The sequence below is a fragment of the Pelophylax lessonae genome (assembly GCF_965119305.1).
Source record: "Pelophylax lessonae genome assembly, chromosome: 11".
Taxonomy (NCBI): domain Eukaryota; kingdom Metazoa; phylum Chordata; class Amphibia; order Anura; family Ranidae; genus Pelophylax; species Pelophylax lessonae.
Genome location: NC_138778.1, coordinates 188,786,029 through 188,801,732, shown reverse-complemented (window position 1 = coordinate 188,801,732; position 15,704 = coordinate 188,786,029). Strand labels below are relative to the sequence as shown.

Below are 15,704 nucleotides of genomic sequence, written 5' to 3'. Positions count from 1 at the left end.
GATGCTCAGCTACACTGCAGAGTGCTTGAGCATCATGGGAAATGTAGTTCCAAAACATCTGGTGTGCCAAGATTCGCCATCACTGACCTAGATTAAAGTAAACCTGCAAACACATACATTATAAAATTGCCACTTAAAACCTAAAAGCAGGTAACCTCAACTGTGCACATACTATCTTCAATCTTTTTAAGAGCATATAATGACCATCTTCAATGATCTGGCCCACCCCTCACAACTGGTTAGTATGACCATTCATGGAACCGGCAACCACAGGATATGGAGCAGTTTGCAAATTACAGCTCCTTAAATTTTACATCTGGTGTTCTCTAGAAATTAAAGTGTATCCAAAGTCTATATTATGTAGAATTTATTATTTTTTTTTAAATAGAATGTGGAAGAGTTGGAAGGTCAGGCTTTTATTGCCAGCTGTGACTTAACCTCTCCATTTGTCTTGATGACCATTGTCACCTGGAAGAGAAAACAATTGTCACCAGAACAGGTGCCGATAGGAAATCTTCCAATGGGGACACCGACTGCTATAAACTTGATAGGGCTTCTCACTTTTCCAACTATCCAAAGCTTAAAGAAAACGTTTGGATTTAGAGCTAGAACTTAAAGATAGCATGAAAGCAGCCGATGGTGTCCAATATTCATCAACTGGATATTTTAAACACTTACACTATTGTGTCAAAAGTATTGGGGCGCCTGCATTTACACGCACATAAACCTTAATGGCATCCCAGTCTTAAGCCCCGTACACACGCGTCGATAATTGGCCGTGAATTTTCGGCCAACGTCCGATTGGCCGATTTCCGGCTTGTTAGTATGATGCTTCCAACAACCGACGCCAACTTTTCAGCCGAAAATAATCTGGTGTGCAGGCTATAAAATTTTTGTTGGCCGTCAACACAACAGCCGATTTTCCGTCAGTCAGTACAGATTTCGGCAGACAAAAATCTGATGAGCAAGACTGGGCATTCTCAGAGAAGAAAAAACACACGGAAAGTAAACCAGCACATGACATCACTTCTGAAGTAGATTTTTGTTGGCCGAGAAAATTCGTGTGCAGTCTAGGCACATTCCAACCAACAAAACACCACTCTGGACAAAAGTCGGACGATCGGTCGGCCGATAATCGTTGCGTGTGTACGAGGCATTAGTCTGTAGAGTTCAATATTGACAGCTTCAACTCTTGTGGGAAGGCTGTCCATAAGGTTTAGGCGTATGTCTGTGGAAATGTTTGACCATTCTTCCAGAAGCACATTTGTGAAGTCAGGCACTGATGTGGGAAAAGAAGGCCTGGCTCGCAGTCTCTACTCCAATTCATCCCAAAGGTGTTCTATCAGGTTGAAGTCAGGACTCTGTGCAGGCCAGTCAGGTTCCTCCTCCCCAAACTCGCCCATCCATACCTTACTTTGTGCACTGGTCCAAATCATTTGGTGGATGGGGGATTATGGTGTGGGGCTGTTTTTCAGGGGTTAGGCTTGGACCCTTAGTTCCAGTGAAGGGAACTCCTAAAGCGTCACCATATCAAGACATTTGAACATTCTCATGCTCCCGACTTTGTGGGAACAGTTTGGGGATGGCCTCTTCATGTTCCAACATGACTGTGTACCAGTGCACAAAGCAAGGTCCATAAAGACATGGATGAGCGAGTTTAGGGTGGAGGAACTTTACTGTTCTGCACAGGGTCCTGACCTCAACCTGGTAGAACACCACCTTTGGGATGAATTAGAGCGGAGACAGCGAGTCAGGCTTTCTCGTCCAACAACAGTGCCTGACCTCACAAATGCGCTTCTGGAAGAACAGTCAAACATTCCAATAGACACACTCCTAAACCTTGTGGACAGCCTTCCCAGAATTGTTGAAGCTGTTAAAGCTGAGAAGAGTGGGCCAACTCAATATTGAACCCTACGGACTAAGAATGGGATGCCATTAAAATTCATGTGTGGCAGGCGTCCCAATACATTTGGCAATATAGTCTATATGTGTCCAAGGGTTGACTTTAATAAAGTATACAAGTTGTCTACCGGAAATGTTGCTCATCTCAGTACAGTCTGAACTACTTAACAATGGCAAAACAAGTTAATAAAAAAATGGCAATAAAGAGCGAACCCTTTTCACTTCGTCAGCCTAATCTAGAAGCCATTCTATGTAATAGACGGGCTTGTCTGAGAAGTGTAATAGAACATTGTTCCCAAGAGGCGATGGCAGGGCCCCAGCTGCATTTATACATAAACAACAGGTAATACAACTTACAAGGAATACAGCCTTGTAGCTGGAAAATTTAAGTAAACCCTTTACAATATTGCCTCCATTCATCTATTATCCCAAAGTTTTAAATATTCTAGAAGTATCAGGATGGAACCTAAAAAACAGCCTTGGTTTACTAGTCTTCTCCAAAAGAGAAGCAGGCATATTCATGTAATGATAATTTACAGCAGTACAGGAGGTCAACTAAAGACTTATTCAGTCAAGCAGTGCAATGGCTGTGCGCAAAATACACCTATAGCGACCAATTAGAATTCATATTTTTACTGTGGTTGCTATGGAATGGAATAATACCCCTTTACCTTGGGTCGCTCGGCTCTTGTCTTGTTTTAGACTGTATTTGCACCTGTGCATACATCAACATGCATTATTTTGTCAGTCATCCCCCTTTTCTATTCATGTTTTGACCTGCATGTCCTACTTTCTTCTGGCCTCTCCAAGCTTACATACCTCCCATCACTTCATTGCTCTTGGTCTTGTGGACTCCCATCAGCCCGCTTTCCTCTTCGTGTTTTGGCCTGCATGTCCTACCTTCTCATGGCCTATCCAAGCTTACATACCTCCCATCAACTCATTGCTCTGGTGGACTCAGTCAGCTCTTTTCGTCTTTGTGTTTTGGCCAGTATGTCCTACCTTCTTCTTGACTTTCCAAGCTTACATACCTCCTGTCACCTCATTGCTCTTGGTCTGGTGGACTCAGTCAGCCCCCTCTCCCCTACATGTTTTGGCCTGAATGTTCTACCCTCTATTGGCCTATCCAAGCTTCCATACCTCTCATCTATTTGAGTCTGTTGGACTCAAGTTAGCTCCCTCTCTACTTCATAAGTCGTGTCATCTCACTGCTGTGGGTCTGGTGGACTTTGTCAGCCCCCTCTCCCATTTGTTTTTGCCTGTATACAGGTCCCTCTCAAAAAATTAGCATATTGTGATAAAGTTCATTATTTTCTGTAATGTACTGATAAACATTAGACTTTCATATATTTTAGATTCATTACACACAACTGAAGTAGTGCAAGCCTTTTATTGTTTTAATATTGATGATTTTTGCATACAGCTCATGAAAAACCAAAATTCCTATCTCAAAAAATTAGCATATCATGAAAAGGTTCTCTAAACGAGCTATTAACCTAATCAACTAATTAACTCTAAACACCTGCAATAGATTCCTGATGCCCCATACACACATGCAGATTATCTGCAGACTTTTGTCTGCAGACTTACCTTTTCTATGTAGTGCAAGGGCCTGCCGGATTGCATACAAATTGAAAGTGTTTAGATTTGACCTCATATTATATGGTTTTGGTAAGTCTGCAGACAAAAGTCTGCAGATAATCTGCACGTTGTGTATGGGGCATTAGGCTTTTAAAAACTCCCAGCCTGGTTCATTACTCAAAACCGCAATCATGGTTAAGACTGCCGACCTGACTGCTGTCCAGAAGGCCATCATTGACATCCTCAAGCAAGAGGGTAAGACACAGAAAGACATTTCTGAACGAATAGGCTGTTCCCAGAGTGCTGTATCAAGGCACCTCAGTGGGAAGTCTGTGGGAAGGAAAAAGTGTGGCAGAAAACGCTGCACAACGAGAAGAGGTGACCCGACCCTGAGGAAGATTGTGGAGAAGGACCGATTCCAGACCTTGGGGGACCTGCGGAAGTAGTGGACTGAGTCTGGAGTAGAAACATCTAGAGCCACCGTGTACAGGCGTGTGCAGGAAATGGGCTACAGGTGCCGCATTCCCCAGGTCAAGCCACTTTTGAACCAGAAACAGCGGCAGAAGCGCCTGACCTGGGCTACAGAGAAGCAGCACTGGACTGTTACTCAGTGGTCCAAAGTACTTTTTTCAGATGAAAGCAAATTTTGCATGTCATTTGGAAATCAAGGTGCCAGAGTCTGGAGGAAGACTGGGGAGAGGGAAATGCCAAAATGCCTGAAGTCCAGTATCAAGTACCCACAGTCAGTGATGGTCTGGGGTGCCATGTCAGCTGCTGGTGTTGGTCCACTGTGTTTTATCAAGGGCAGGGTCAATGCAGCTAGCTATCAGGAGATTTTGGAGCACTTCATGCTTCCATCTGCTGAAAAGCTTTATGGAGATGAAGATTTCATTTTTCAGCACGACCTGGCACCTGCTCACAGTGCCAAAACCACTGGTAAATGGTTTACTGACCATGGTATTACTGTGCTCAATTGGCCTGCCAACTCTCCTGACCTGAACCCCATAGAGAATCTGTGGGATGTTGTGAAGAGAAAGTTGAGAGACGCAAGACCCAACACTCTGGATGAGCTCAAGGCCGCTATCGAAGCATCCTGGGCCTCCATAACACCTCAGCAGTGCCACAGGCTGATTGCCTCCATGCCACGCCGCATTGAAGCAGTCATTTCTGCAAAAGGATTCCCGACCAAGTATTGAGTGCATAACTGAACATAATTATTTGAAGGTTGACTTTTTTTGTATTAAAAACACTTTTCTTTTATTGGTCGGATGAAATATTCTAATTTTTTGACATAGGAATTTTGTTTTTTTCATGAGCTGTATGCCAAAATCATCAATATTAAAACAATAAAAGGCTTGCACTACTTCAGTTGTGTGTAATGAATCTAAAATATATGAAAGTCTAATGTTTATCAGTACATTACAGAAAATAATGAACTTTATCACAATATGCTAATTTTTTGAGAGGGACCTGTATGTTACTATCATTTGGCCTTTTCATGCTTCCATGTCTTCGGTCACCTCACTGCTCTGGGTCTGGGCCCAGCTCCCTCTCCTCTGTTTTTTACATCCCTACGCATTACTGTTGGACTAATCCTTTGTAGGTTTAAATCCGCTGCTACAATTTAAATTTTAGCTATGTACATCAGGCACAGACTAAAAAAAAAAAAAAAAAAAAAAGGTAACAAAAGTGTAAGGTTTACATGTGTTTCCTTTAGTTTTTATTGGTTTCTTTGTCATTAAATTGTATGTATAGCCATTTTTTGCTTGTTTTGGATAGAGTAGGGAAAGGTTAAACCCCCTACCACTGTTTTCGGTTTGTACAATTAGGGAGATATCCCTTCACTTCCTGGCCCAGAGATGAAGCAGGAAGTTAGCGCTTATCTCCAAAGTGAGGGAATTGCCCTCTTTAGTTGTCTTGGGAGCAGGTGTCCCCATTAGAAGTTTTCCTTAGGATACCTCCACAATTTTAGATTTTTCCTCACTTTTCCTCCTTCAAAATATGTGTTTAAACTTTTTACACACATATACAATATAGATGGGATGCACATTGTGAATAGAAACAATAACACACATAGCAAGAACAGACTGGATGTAGATAGAATGTAAGGAAAATGGGCATATTTTATGCCTTTATTTTCCCCATGGGTTAGTTAACAGGGCAGTTAATATAAAATTAAGTTAGGCCTATTGAGAAATTATTAGTAGGTGCTAGGTTAGGTTAAAGTAGGTATGGGTTACTGAGGTCATATGAACTTTTGACCCGGCCCTCCTGTGTTCATTTTCCCGCTCATTATAGGGCTGTAACTAGGGAGTTTTTTGAACTGCGGGGTTTTCCCGCCCAAATATTAGCCCTGTATCTGGGGAGATTTCGTGGAACAGTCATCTTCCCGCTCAAATTAGTAGGTCCAGAGCCTTAAACCAGTTGATTCTGGCTCAGTATTGGGCTATTTAAGGGGCTCGCTGCCGCCTTTTTCATTCAGTCGTCTCTGTGAGGACAAGAAGAGAACTTCAGCTTCCCCTCAGCATTTTTTCCCCGGCTTCTCGGAAGACAGGTCGACGGGTTCAAGTCTCCTGTGTGCAGCTATCAACTTGAGAAGTTTTTGGCTGTTGTACAGTGAAGACTGAAGACTCTTACCGTGATCTGAAGATGAGCCTGATGAGACGTCTCATAGAGCGGGCCGGCGGCGCGGGAGGCGAGGATTGGATCCGTCGGTGCCTGGACCTGCCGTTGGAAGAATCGGTCGGCCAGCCAGCAGATGTCGGGACGAGAAGACCCATCGTCAGCGGAGCGGCGGAGGCCGGGAGTTGTCTTCAGAGCGTGGAGGAGTCCGGCGGAGGAGTGATGGCGTCACCGGAGCCGGATGAGGAGGAGCGGTCGCATTCGTCAATGCGCAGCCGCGGAAGTTCCGTCACCTCCGGTTGTGACGCGGTCTCCGGGAAACGGAAGAGGACGCCCCGGCGAAGATTTTCTCCCCCTTCTTCTCCCCACAGGAACCCCGGGCAGCAGAAGGAACAGCGGTCAGCGAGTCGGCAGAAGAGTAGCGGGTCGGCGACAGCGGCAAAGGCAGCAGCATCGGAGGCTTCAAGAGCGGAGGCAGCGGCGGCAGCAGGACGGCCGGCGGGGACGCAAGCGGCCGAAGAGGTCAGAGGGCACTCATCCACAAGTCAGCCCGACAGGGTGACAGGTGAGAGAAGCGGTAACCTGTCTGCACAGAGGCAGATCTTTTTTCCCACAGGTGGAGCGGAGCGGGAGCATGGATGCGGCAACGCCGGGGACTCAGATTTTCTTAGCGGTGAGTCTGGAAGACGGCCGGTTAAAGATGACATGTTTAGCTTATTTGGGAAATTCTTTTCTGATTTTAGATCCCTGATGGAAAGAGATGATCAAAGGCTTAGCCACAATGCTAGTGAAGTATGGTTGCCACCTTGTGGCGAGGTTAGAGAAGGCATGAATAGGGAATCACACCCTGGTTCGGTCCCTGGACAATGCACCACAAATAGTGACAGAAATGTCAACTCTTTTAGGTTGGCTCGGGAACAAAATTTGCCTGAGGTGGCTTTAAAGGAACCTTTAACATGTGAAGTCTCGTCCTTAGGCTTTCATTTATCGGAATCCATGAAAGATAAAATTTGGCAAGGAGCCTTTATTGATATCCTTTCCTTATTGCCATCTTCCAGGGAGTTCTTCTCCAAGTCGGATAAGAAAGAAGAAGAGGATAGAAAAAGGCCAGTTACAAAGTCTTTTAACAACTGGCTTCAAGCATTTTTTATTTACTCTGCAGTTGTTTGCGAGAGATTTCCTAACAAGAGCTTGGGGCTGTTCCAACATATGGACATCATCCTAGAAGCCTATAAACACTTTGGCGGAACAGCGTGGTACAGCTATGACGTAGCTTTTAGACAGAAGTTAGCTGTACAACCTAATCTTAAGTGGGGCGTTAAGGATGTTAGTCTGTGGTTGGACCTTTTCCTTCCCCAGAAGCCATTTCTTACTAGATCAAATTACACACAACAATCACAACAAACGTCCACTAGCTTTAAAAAAGGAGTTTGTTTTAATTTTAACGAGTCACAATGCCGATGGCCCGGCTCATGTCGTTACAAACATGAATGCGCCTTCTGTTCGGGGGCGCATCCAATCGCCAAATGTTTTAAGAGGATGCAGGCAACGAATCAATCAGCTGCCGGTATTCCCAAAAGCTTCAACCCCAGTGAATCTCAGAAGCATGTCAACCTGGCTTCAACAGTACCCCGACAAGTTGAAGGCTGACCTGTTGTTTGAGGGTTTCAGTGAAGGTTTTTCGCTCCCCTCCTTCGAAGGTCAAGGGTGTGCTTTTGTGAAGAATCTAAAATCGGTTAGTGGTTTAAAAGAAGTAGTCTTAGACAAAATTAACAAAGAAATCAGTTTGGGTAGATTTATGGGCCCATTTACCTCTCCTCCTTTTGAGAATTTTCGGCTCTCCCCCCTGGGGATAGTGCAGAAAAAGGAGCCTAATTCTTATAGGCTCATTCATCACCTGTCCTATCCGCAGGGAGGATCGTTGAATGATCAAATAGAGGATGAATGGGCAACGGTTCAGTACTCTTCATTTGAAGATGCGTTAGTTAAGCTTAGGCGTTTAGGTAAAGGAGTTTTGATGGCTAAAGCCGATATCAAGTCAGCTTTCCGGCTTTTACCAGTTCACCCGAAATGTTTTAACTCTTTAGGTTTTTTCTTTGAGAATTTATTTTACTTTGACAGATGTTTACCAATGGGATGCTCGCTGTCCTGCTTTTATTTCGAGTGTTTTTCGTCATTTTTAGAATGGGTGGTTGACCAGAAGTCAGGTTTGAGGAACACTATTCACTATTTGGACGATTTTCTTTTCCTGGGTTCAGGTGGGTCACAGGACTGTCTGTTTCTGCTGAATACTTTTCAAGACATTTGCAGAAGTTTTGGGGTCCCCTTGGCTCAGGAAAAGACATCTTTGCCATCCACTCGTATTGAATTTTTAGGGATAACGATAGATTCAGTTTTAATGGAATTTAGTCTCCCAGAAGAAAAGGTCACAAAACTAACTAGACTACTACTGACAGTGATCCGCAAACGCAAGGTTTGCCTAAAGGAAATGCAATCGTTATTAGGTTTATTGGCTTTCGCCTCGAGAATCATTCCTTTAGGTAAACTTTTTTCTAGAAAACTGTATCTTGCAATTTCGGGACTAAAATCGCCGTCAGCGCACGTCAGGTTGCCTCATGAAATACGTGAAGACATGTTGGTGTGGACACAATTTTTAATAGGATTCAACGGTAAATCAATCTGGCAAGAAGATTTTATTCTAGATTCCGATTTTTGCTTATACACGGATTCGGCGGGTTCCGTGGGATTCGCGGCAATCTGGAGGTCCCACTGGTGTGCGGATAACTGGTGCAGGAGATGGATTTCCATGGGTTACACGAGGAACAGTGTGCTGATTGAGCTCTTTCCTATTTTGGTGGCACTGGAGATATGGGGTCATCATTATAGGAATAAGCGTTTGTTAATTAGCACAGACAATAAAGGCGTCATGTTCGCCATAAATTGTCTGTCAGCAAAATCTCTGCCGGTAATAAAATTGCTGCGATTTCTAGTTTTTAAATGTTTGCAACTGAATATTTGGTTAAAAGCAAAGTACATCCCTGGTAAGGACAACTCCATGGCAGATTCTCTGTCTCGCCTGCAGGTAGAGAAGTTTTTCAGCATTTACCCAGAGGCGGATCGTTCGGGCTTTCCTTACCCACAACATTTATGGGACCTGGTCTAGAGCTTATCAACTATAATATTGACAAGTCTTTGGCCCCATCCACCCTAGCTGGATATAAGTCGGCTTGGGTCATGTGGGTGTCTTTTCTGCACGAACATAATTTGGAGCCAAGTCAAATTTCAGAAGATTCAGTTTTACTATTTCTTAATTCTCTTTTCCTGAAACGGATGTCTTGGTCACATGCCAATAGAATATTGGCGGGGATATCATTTTTTAACAGACTTAGGGACTTGCCACCATGCACGTCTTATTTTTCAGTTAAGCAAGCTCTTAAAGGTTACAGGAAAAGTAACCGAGGCAAGGACCTTAGAAAGCCGGTTACTTTGGAGCTGCTGGAACAGCTTTGTTCCGTTTGCAATGTTGTCTGTTATTCAGAATTTGAGGCAGTTTTGTTTCAGGCTGCATTTAGTCTAATGTTTTTTGCAGCTCTGCGTATATCCGAATTGATCCCAGATGGTAGATTTAAAGATGCTGGTTTGTTTGCTTCCGATCTGATTGTTTCGGAGCACAAAGCACATCTCTTTATCCGTTATTCTAAAACGGACCAACTAGGTATAGGCAAATGGGTTCATCTAAACAGTTTTGTAGGCTCCAAAGTTTGCCCTGTATTACTGCTAAAAAGGTTTCAACGGGTCAGGCCGTGGGATAGTAAGCTATTCTTTGTACATATGTCTGGTAAACCATTGTCCAGATACCAGTTCAACAGTGTGTTTAATAAATGTTTGCACAAGCTGGGTCTAGAGCAAGAAAAGTTGTCATCCCATTCGTTTAGGATAGGGGCTGCCACTGAGGCGGCTAGATTAGGTTTGAAAGGTGAGGTACTTAAAGGTATAGGTAGATGGAAATCGAATGCTTACATATCTTACATTCGTCCTAATCCGTTTTCATAATCTTTTTAGGTCAACAGCGGGTGATTTGGATCCTGGGGCATTCCTTTGTACACTGGGCGAGACTGAGAGCTGAAGGCAGATCTTACAAGGAGAACTTGGGTCTGGATATCACAAAATTTAAAGTATTTTGGTTTAGCAAAAGAGGGATGAAATGGTCCGAGTTTCGTTTCGCAATTTTTAGGTTGTTACAGTTTAATTGCCCCCCGGATGTACTCATAGTCCATCTCGGGGGCAACGACATAGGTAAGGATAGGACTTTGGACTTGATATTTAGGATCAGGGATGATTTTCAGTTAATAAAGTTGCACTTCCCCAGCATTTTAGTGGTTTTTTCCGAAATTGTCCCGAGACTAGCATGGCATAAGTTCAAACACCTTAAGCCGCTTGAGAAAATAAGAAAGCGCGTTAATAAAGCAGTTGAGAAGTTTTTACCTCAGATGGGTTTCTTTTCTTTCCGTCACCTAGAATTAGAGGGTTGGGTTAATAGTTTATACAGGTCAGATGACACCCACCTTTCAGAAATCGGTTTGGATATTTTCAATACCAACTTAGGCACTTGTATTGAAAAGGCCGCGGTGTGGGGGTTGACAGGAGGGAATTAATTCCCTCCTGTCTTTTGGATAAAGTTTTGATGATGTATCATTTTAATGGCACCCGGATCTTGGTGATCGGGTGGCTTACAGTATTTCAGATATTGTTATATTTTAAATTATTTATTTATTTATGTTTTATTGCAAATAATAAATGGCCGCGGCCTAAAGAATTTTTATTCCAACAAAAGAAAGGTGTGGTGTCATTTATTTATTTAGTTAATTTATGTATAAGGGTGATCCTGGATACTAACCCATGTAAGGAAAATGGGCATATTTTATGCCTTTATTTTCCCCATGGGTTAGTTAACAGGGCAGTTAATATAAAATTAAGTTAGGCCTATTGAGAAATTATTAGTAGGTGCTAGGTTAGGTTAAAGTAGGTATGGGTTACTGAGGTCATATGAACTTTTGACCCGGCCCTCCTGTGTTCATTTTCCCGCTCATTATAGGGCTGTAACTAGGGAGTTTTTTGAACTGCGGGGTTTTCCCGCCCAAATATTAGCCCTGTATCTGGGGAGATTTCGTGGAACAGTCATCTTCCCGCTCAAATTAGTAGGTCCAGAGCCTTAAACCAGTTGATTCTGGCTCAGTATTGGGCTATTTAAGGGGCTCGCTGCCGCCTTTTTCATTCAGTCGTCTCTGTGAGGACAAGAAGAGAACTTCAGCTTCCCCCCCCCCCCCTCCCTTGGATGTCGCGGCTAAATTTATTATTTGAGGGTCACCTTTGTTTTGCAAAGGGGGACATTATGTTTATATGTTATGGATAAAGTTTTGATGATGTATCATTTTAATGGCACCCGGATCTTGGTGATCGGGTGGCTTACAGTATTTCAGATATTGTTATATTTTAAATTATTTATTTATTTATGTTTTATTGCAAATAATAAATGGCCGCGGCCTAAAGAATTTTTATTCCAACAAAAGAAAGGTGTGGTGTCATTTATTTATTTAGTTAATTTATGTATAAGGGTGATCCTGGATACTAACCCATATTATTTCTTAATATTAAACAGCAGGCCTGTAACTTCCCATGCTTGACCATATGTACATGCGCCTGCATCCAGTTCAGAACATTTTGTAAAGATTAGGAGGAAGTGGTCTCCCCCCTCACTTTTTGATTCAATGACAATGGTCATTGGGACAAAGAGTGGTGAATCTCCCTAATGGGGAAACAAGACAGGAATAAAGACTTTACAGGGGGTCTATCCCTTCCCTATTCTACGCAAAACAAAAGTTTTACCTAAAGATACACTTTAAAAGCTTTACCTTATCCAATAAAATTCTCCAAGTCTTATATACAGTAACCCATGCCAGCCAATCAGAATTCATATTTACTTCAGCAAAATGAAGTTTGATTGGCTGCTGTGGATGGCTACACTAAAGAGTTAGAACTTCTTAACGAATACGTGAAAATCCTTTGTTTTGCCCCAGCCTGGAGCTAGTATGAAACACATAGCGGTCATTGTGTCATTTATAGTGTCCCCATGGCAGCGCACTGATGTCATGTTCTTTCGCTAGCACTCCGATGGAGGGAATGCTAGCTGGAAATTAGTACAAAAGTCAATATTATCTGAATTTGCAACTTATCCACAAAAGTTTATATATTCACAACTGGCTTGCAGTTCATGTCTTAATGTCTTAATACTACAATATCATATATAGACACACACACACACACAAACATAAATACATACATACTGGGCTTGATTTACTAGAACTGGACAGAGCAAAATCTGGTCCAGCTCTGCATACAAACCAATTAGCTTCCAGGGTTTTTTTTTTTTTTTTTTTTTTGTAAAAGCTTTATTGAATAAAACTGAAGTTAGAAGCCAATTGGCTACCATGCACAGCTGCACCATATTTTGCACTATCCATTTTAGTAAATCAACCCCATTTTTTTTATACTTTATACCAACTCCGGTCCTCAGGGCACACTAACAGGCCAGATTTTAAGTATTACCTTGGGAAGATGCAGACTAGAATACTGCAGTCACTGAGCAGCAAATGATATCACCTGGGATGTATTTCAGTTATCTTGCAAACCGAGGACCGGATTTGAGAAACACTGCTTTATACACACACAAAAATATATGCAATTGGATATTCATATACTTTTAAATGTAGTATACAAGATTTTACGTCTTTCAATAAAAAAAAACACCCGGTGATCCTGCCATGAAAAGTCCTTGTTCAGGTACTTCCTGTTATAGGGTGACAATGCTCTGACCCCATCTCACAGTAGTGGCACTTTGTCACATGCACTTCCACTGGAGACTATAAGAGGCCCATTCAGATTTTGCAGCAACCTATGCTTTGCAGTAAGACATGCATTTTAAATGGGCTGCCAAAGTACGCCAAAGAACTTAAACTTCTTAACGCAGTGTACAGCATGTTCATTGTGGTAATCTGCAGCTTGGGGTCCTGGGACCATTGGCACCCTGCTGCTCTTGTGTTTTGGGGTGCTGCTCTAAATAAAGGGATCAGAGGGCAGCACATAAAAGTGCCGCACATTATCACAGCACATTATTATTATTATCATTATAGGTATTTATTTATCTCCAACATTCACCAGCAGTCCCTGTATTAAGGCACTTACAATCTAAGGCCCCTAGCTCACATACCTACATACATATACTAGGGGTAACGTCTTTGGACATAGGTCTGACAGGGCCCTAAGCAACGGTGCCAATGCTAAATATGTGGGCACACTCTGTTGTGGTCACCATCAGGAAGTTGGAATGTTATTGGACATACTGTGCATCCAAAGGGGCCCCGACTGTTCCAAAGCGGATTATGTGGGCATACTCTGCTGTGGTCACCATCAGGAAGTTGGCATGTTATTGGACATACTGTGTATCCAAAGGGGCCCCAACTGGTCCAAAGCGGATTATGTTGCATACTCTGCTGTGGTCACCATCAGGAAGTTGGCTGTTATTGGACATATTGTAGGTCTATAGGGGCCCTAAGTGACTGTTCCCATGCTCATTATGTGGGCATACCCTGCTGTGGTCACCACAGGAATCCAGCATGTCTTTGGACAGAAGTCTGATGGAGCCTTAAGCAACTGTGTCAATGCTGATTATGTGGGCACACTCTGCTGTGGTCACAGTATTGGACATACTGTAGAGCCAAAGGGGCCCTAAGTGACTATTCCAAAGCGGATTATGTGGGCATACTCTGCTGTGGTCAAAATCAGGAAGTTGGTCGTTATGGGACATACTGTAGGTCTAAAGGAGCCCTATGGCATCACAGTGGTGTAGTAATTAGCACATTCGGCTAGCAGCAAACGGTCACTGGTTCAAATCCCAACCACGACACTACCTGCCTAGAGTTTGCATGTTCTCTCTGTGCTTGTGTGGGTTTCCTCCGGGTACCCCGGTTTCCTCCCACACTCCAAAGACATGCTGGTAGGTTAATTGGCTCCTGTCTAAATTTGCCCTAGTATGTGTGTGTATGTATGAATGTGAGTTAGGGACCTTAGAGATTGTAAGCTCCTTGAAGGCAGAGACTGATGTGAATGTACAATGTATATGTCAAGCACTGCGTAAATTGACAGCGCTCTATAAGTACCTGAAATAAAACAAATACATGACTGTTCCCATGCTCATTAGCCGGTCCTGAAAAATGCCATGTAGCCATCTCTACTTTGCATGTAGATCAGAAGTGGCTGCAAATGGGCCACAGAAGATCAGCTGCACTGATGTAACAAAGCATGAAAAAGGTTTTAATTACAAATGCATGTCAACTGCTTACAATAAACAGAAATTTAGCCAACCAAACGCATGTGGTTATGGTTTACATGCACTTTAAACACTTTTGTTTGAAGTTAAATGATGCTGGCCTATAAATATGTACTCTATAACCTCAATGTATGAATAATAAACTCTCTATCATTCAGAATTTTTTTAAGGTCCAGTACTGGAAATTAAAAAATAAAAAAGTTACCGGGCACCGATTTCCAGATGAAGAATATGGCGATGGCAGGGAACAATACGGACAGTGGCCCCGGCCGGCGATATGGGTGTTGGGTTACTGCTTTGCATGTGCTGACATGGGAAATGGGGATCATTTGCATCTATCTATCTATACAAAAGCTTGCTTATTCTATAAATAAGTGCAAAGATCGATGGCAGTGGGCAAAGTACCGGAAACCAATGGGATTTTGGCTCGCCGTCAGAAGAGACAAATTCTCATTGGTTGCTATGGGTTATCGCACTTTCCACACTGAATGAGCCTGTGTGCCATTGTTCAGGTCCCCCGCTTTGCCGGCTGTCATTGTGCAGCAGCTGTAGACGGTGGCCTGGCAGAGCATGGTTGGACATAGGCGGGCATGCAATGCTGAGCTGGCAGAGGGTCACTCACCTCATTCCTGGTTACCCTCCTCTGAGATGACTCTTCCTCCTTCTGCTCGCTCTCTCTCTGTTTCACAAGCAAGGTCCTTTGTGTGGCGGCTTCATGCAACAGCCTCCCCCTCCCCCTCTTCCTCTCCTCCCTTGTTATCTGTCTCCCTCCATCCCCTACCACCCTCCCCCAGTGCTTCTACTGGACTCCATCCTCCTCCTCCTCCTCCTCTGTCCCAGATGTCTCCTTACCTAAAAACACAAAAGTGCCCCAACTCACAGCAGCCAATCGGAAGGCAGCTTTCATTGCACTCAGCTGATCCCCCATTTGTTGTTGCATCCTATCATTTCCAAAGTTTATCCCAAGAAAGGGTGACAATTCCAAACCAATAAAATTCTCATTCTGGATTCCCTATATTTGATTTTAGACATTTATTAATTCTGACATGGTTATATTGCGACAGCACGAAACTGGACTCCGAACGCTTTTTGGGGCCCATTCACACTATGGGGCGCACTTTACTGCTACGCAAGTTCCATGCATCTAGCAACACAGCGCACTTGTAGAAAAATCTACGTGCACCACCATTTATCGCGTGTTGCTGCGCATTAC

General features: G+C 43.3%; 1 protein-coding gene across 1 annotated transcript in view; it reads right to left on the bottom strand.

Moving 5' to 3' along the window:
* Positions 1-15,254, bottom strand: part of LIMD2 (LIM domain containing 2) — a 48,498-nt gene extending 33,244 nt beyond the window's left edge. Inside the window, exon 1 of the mRNA XM_082272003.1 lies at positions 15,114-15,254. The gene's annotated coding sequence lies outside the window, so the exon portion shown is untranslated. The remainder of the gene's footprint in view (positions 1-15,113) is intronic.
* Positions 15,255-15,704: the final 450 nt, after the last annotated feature.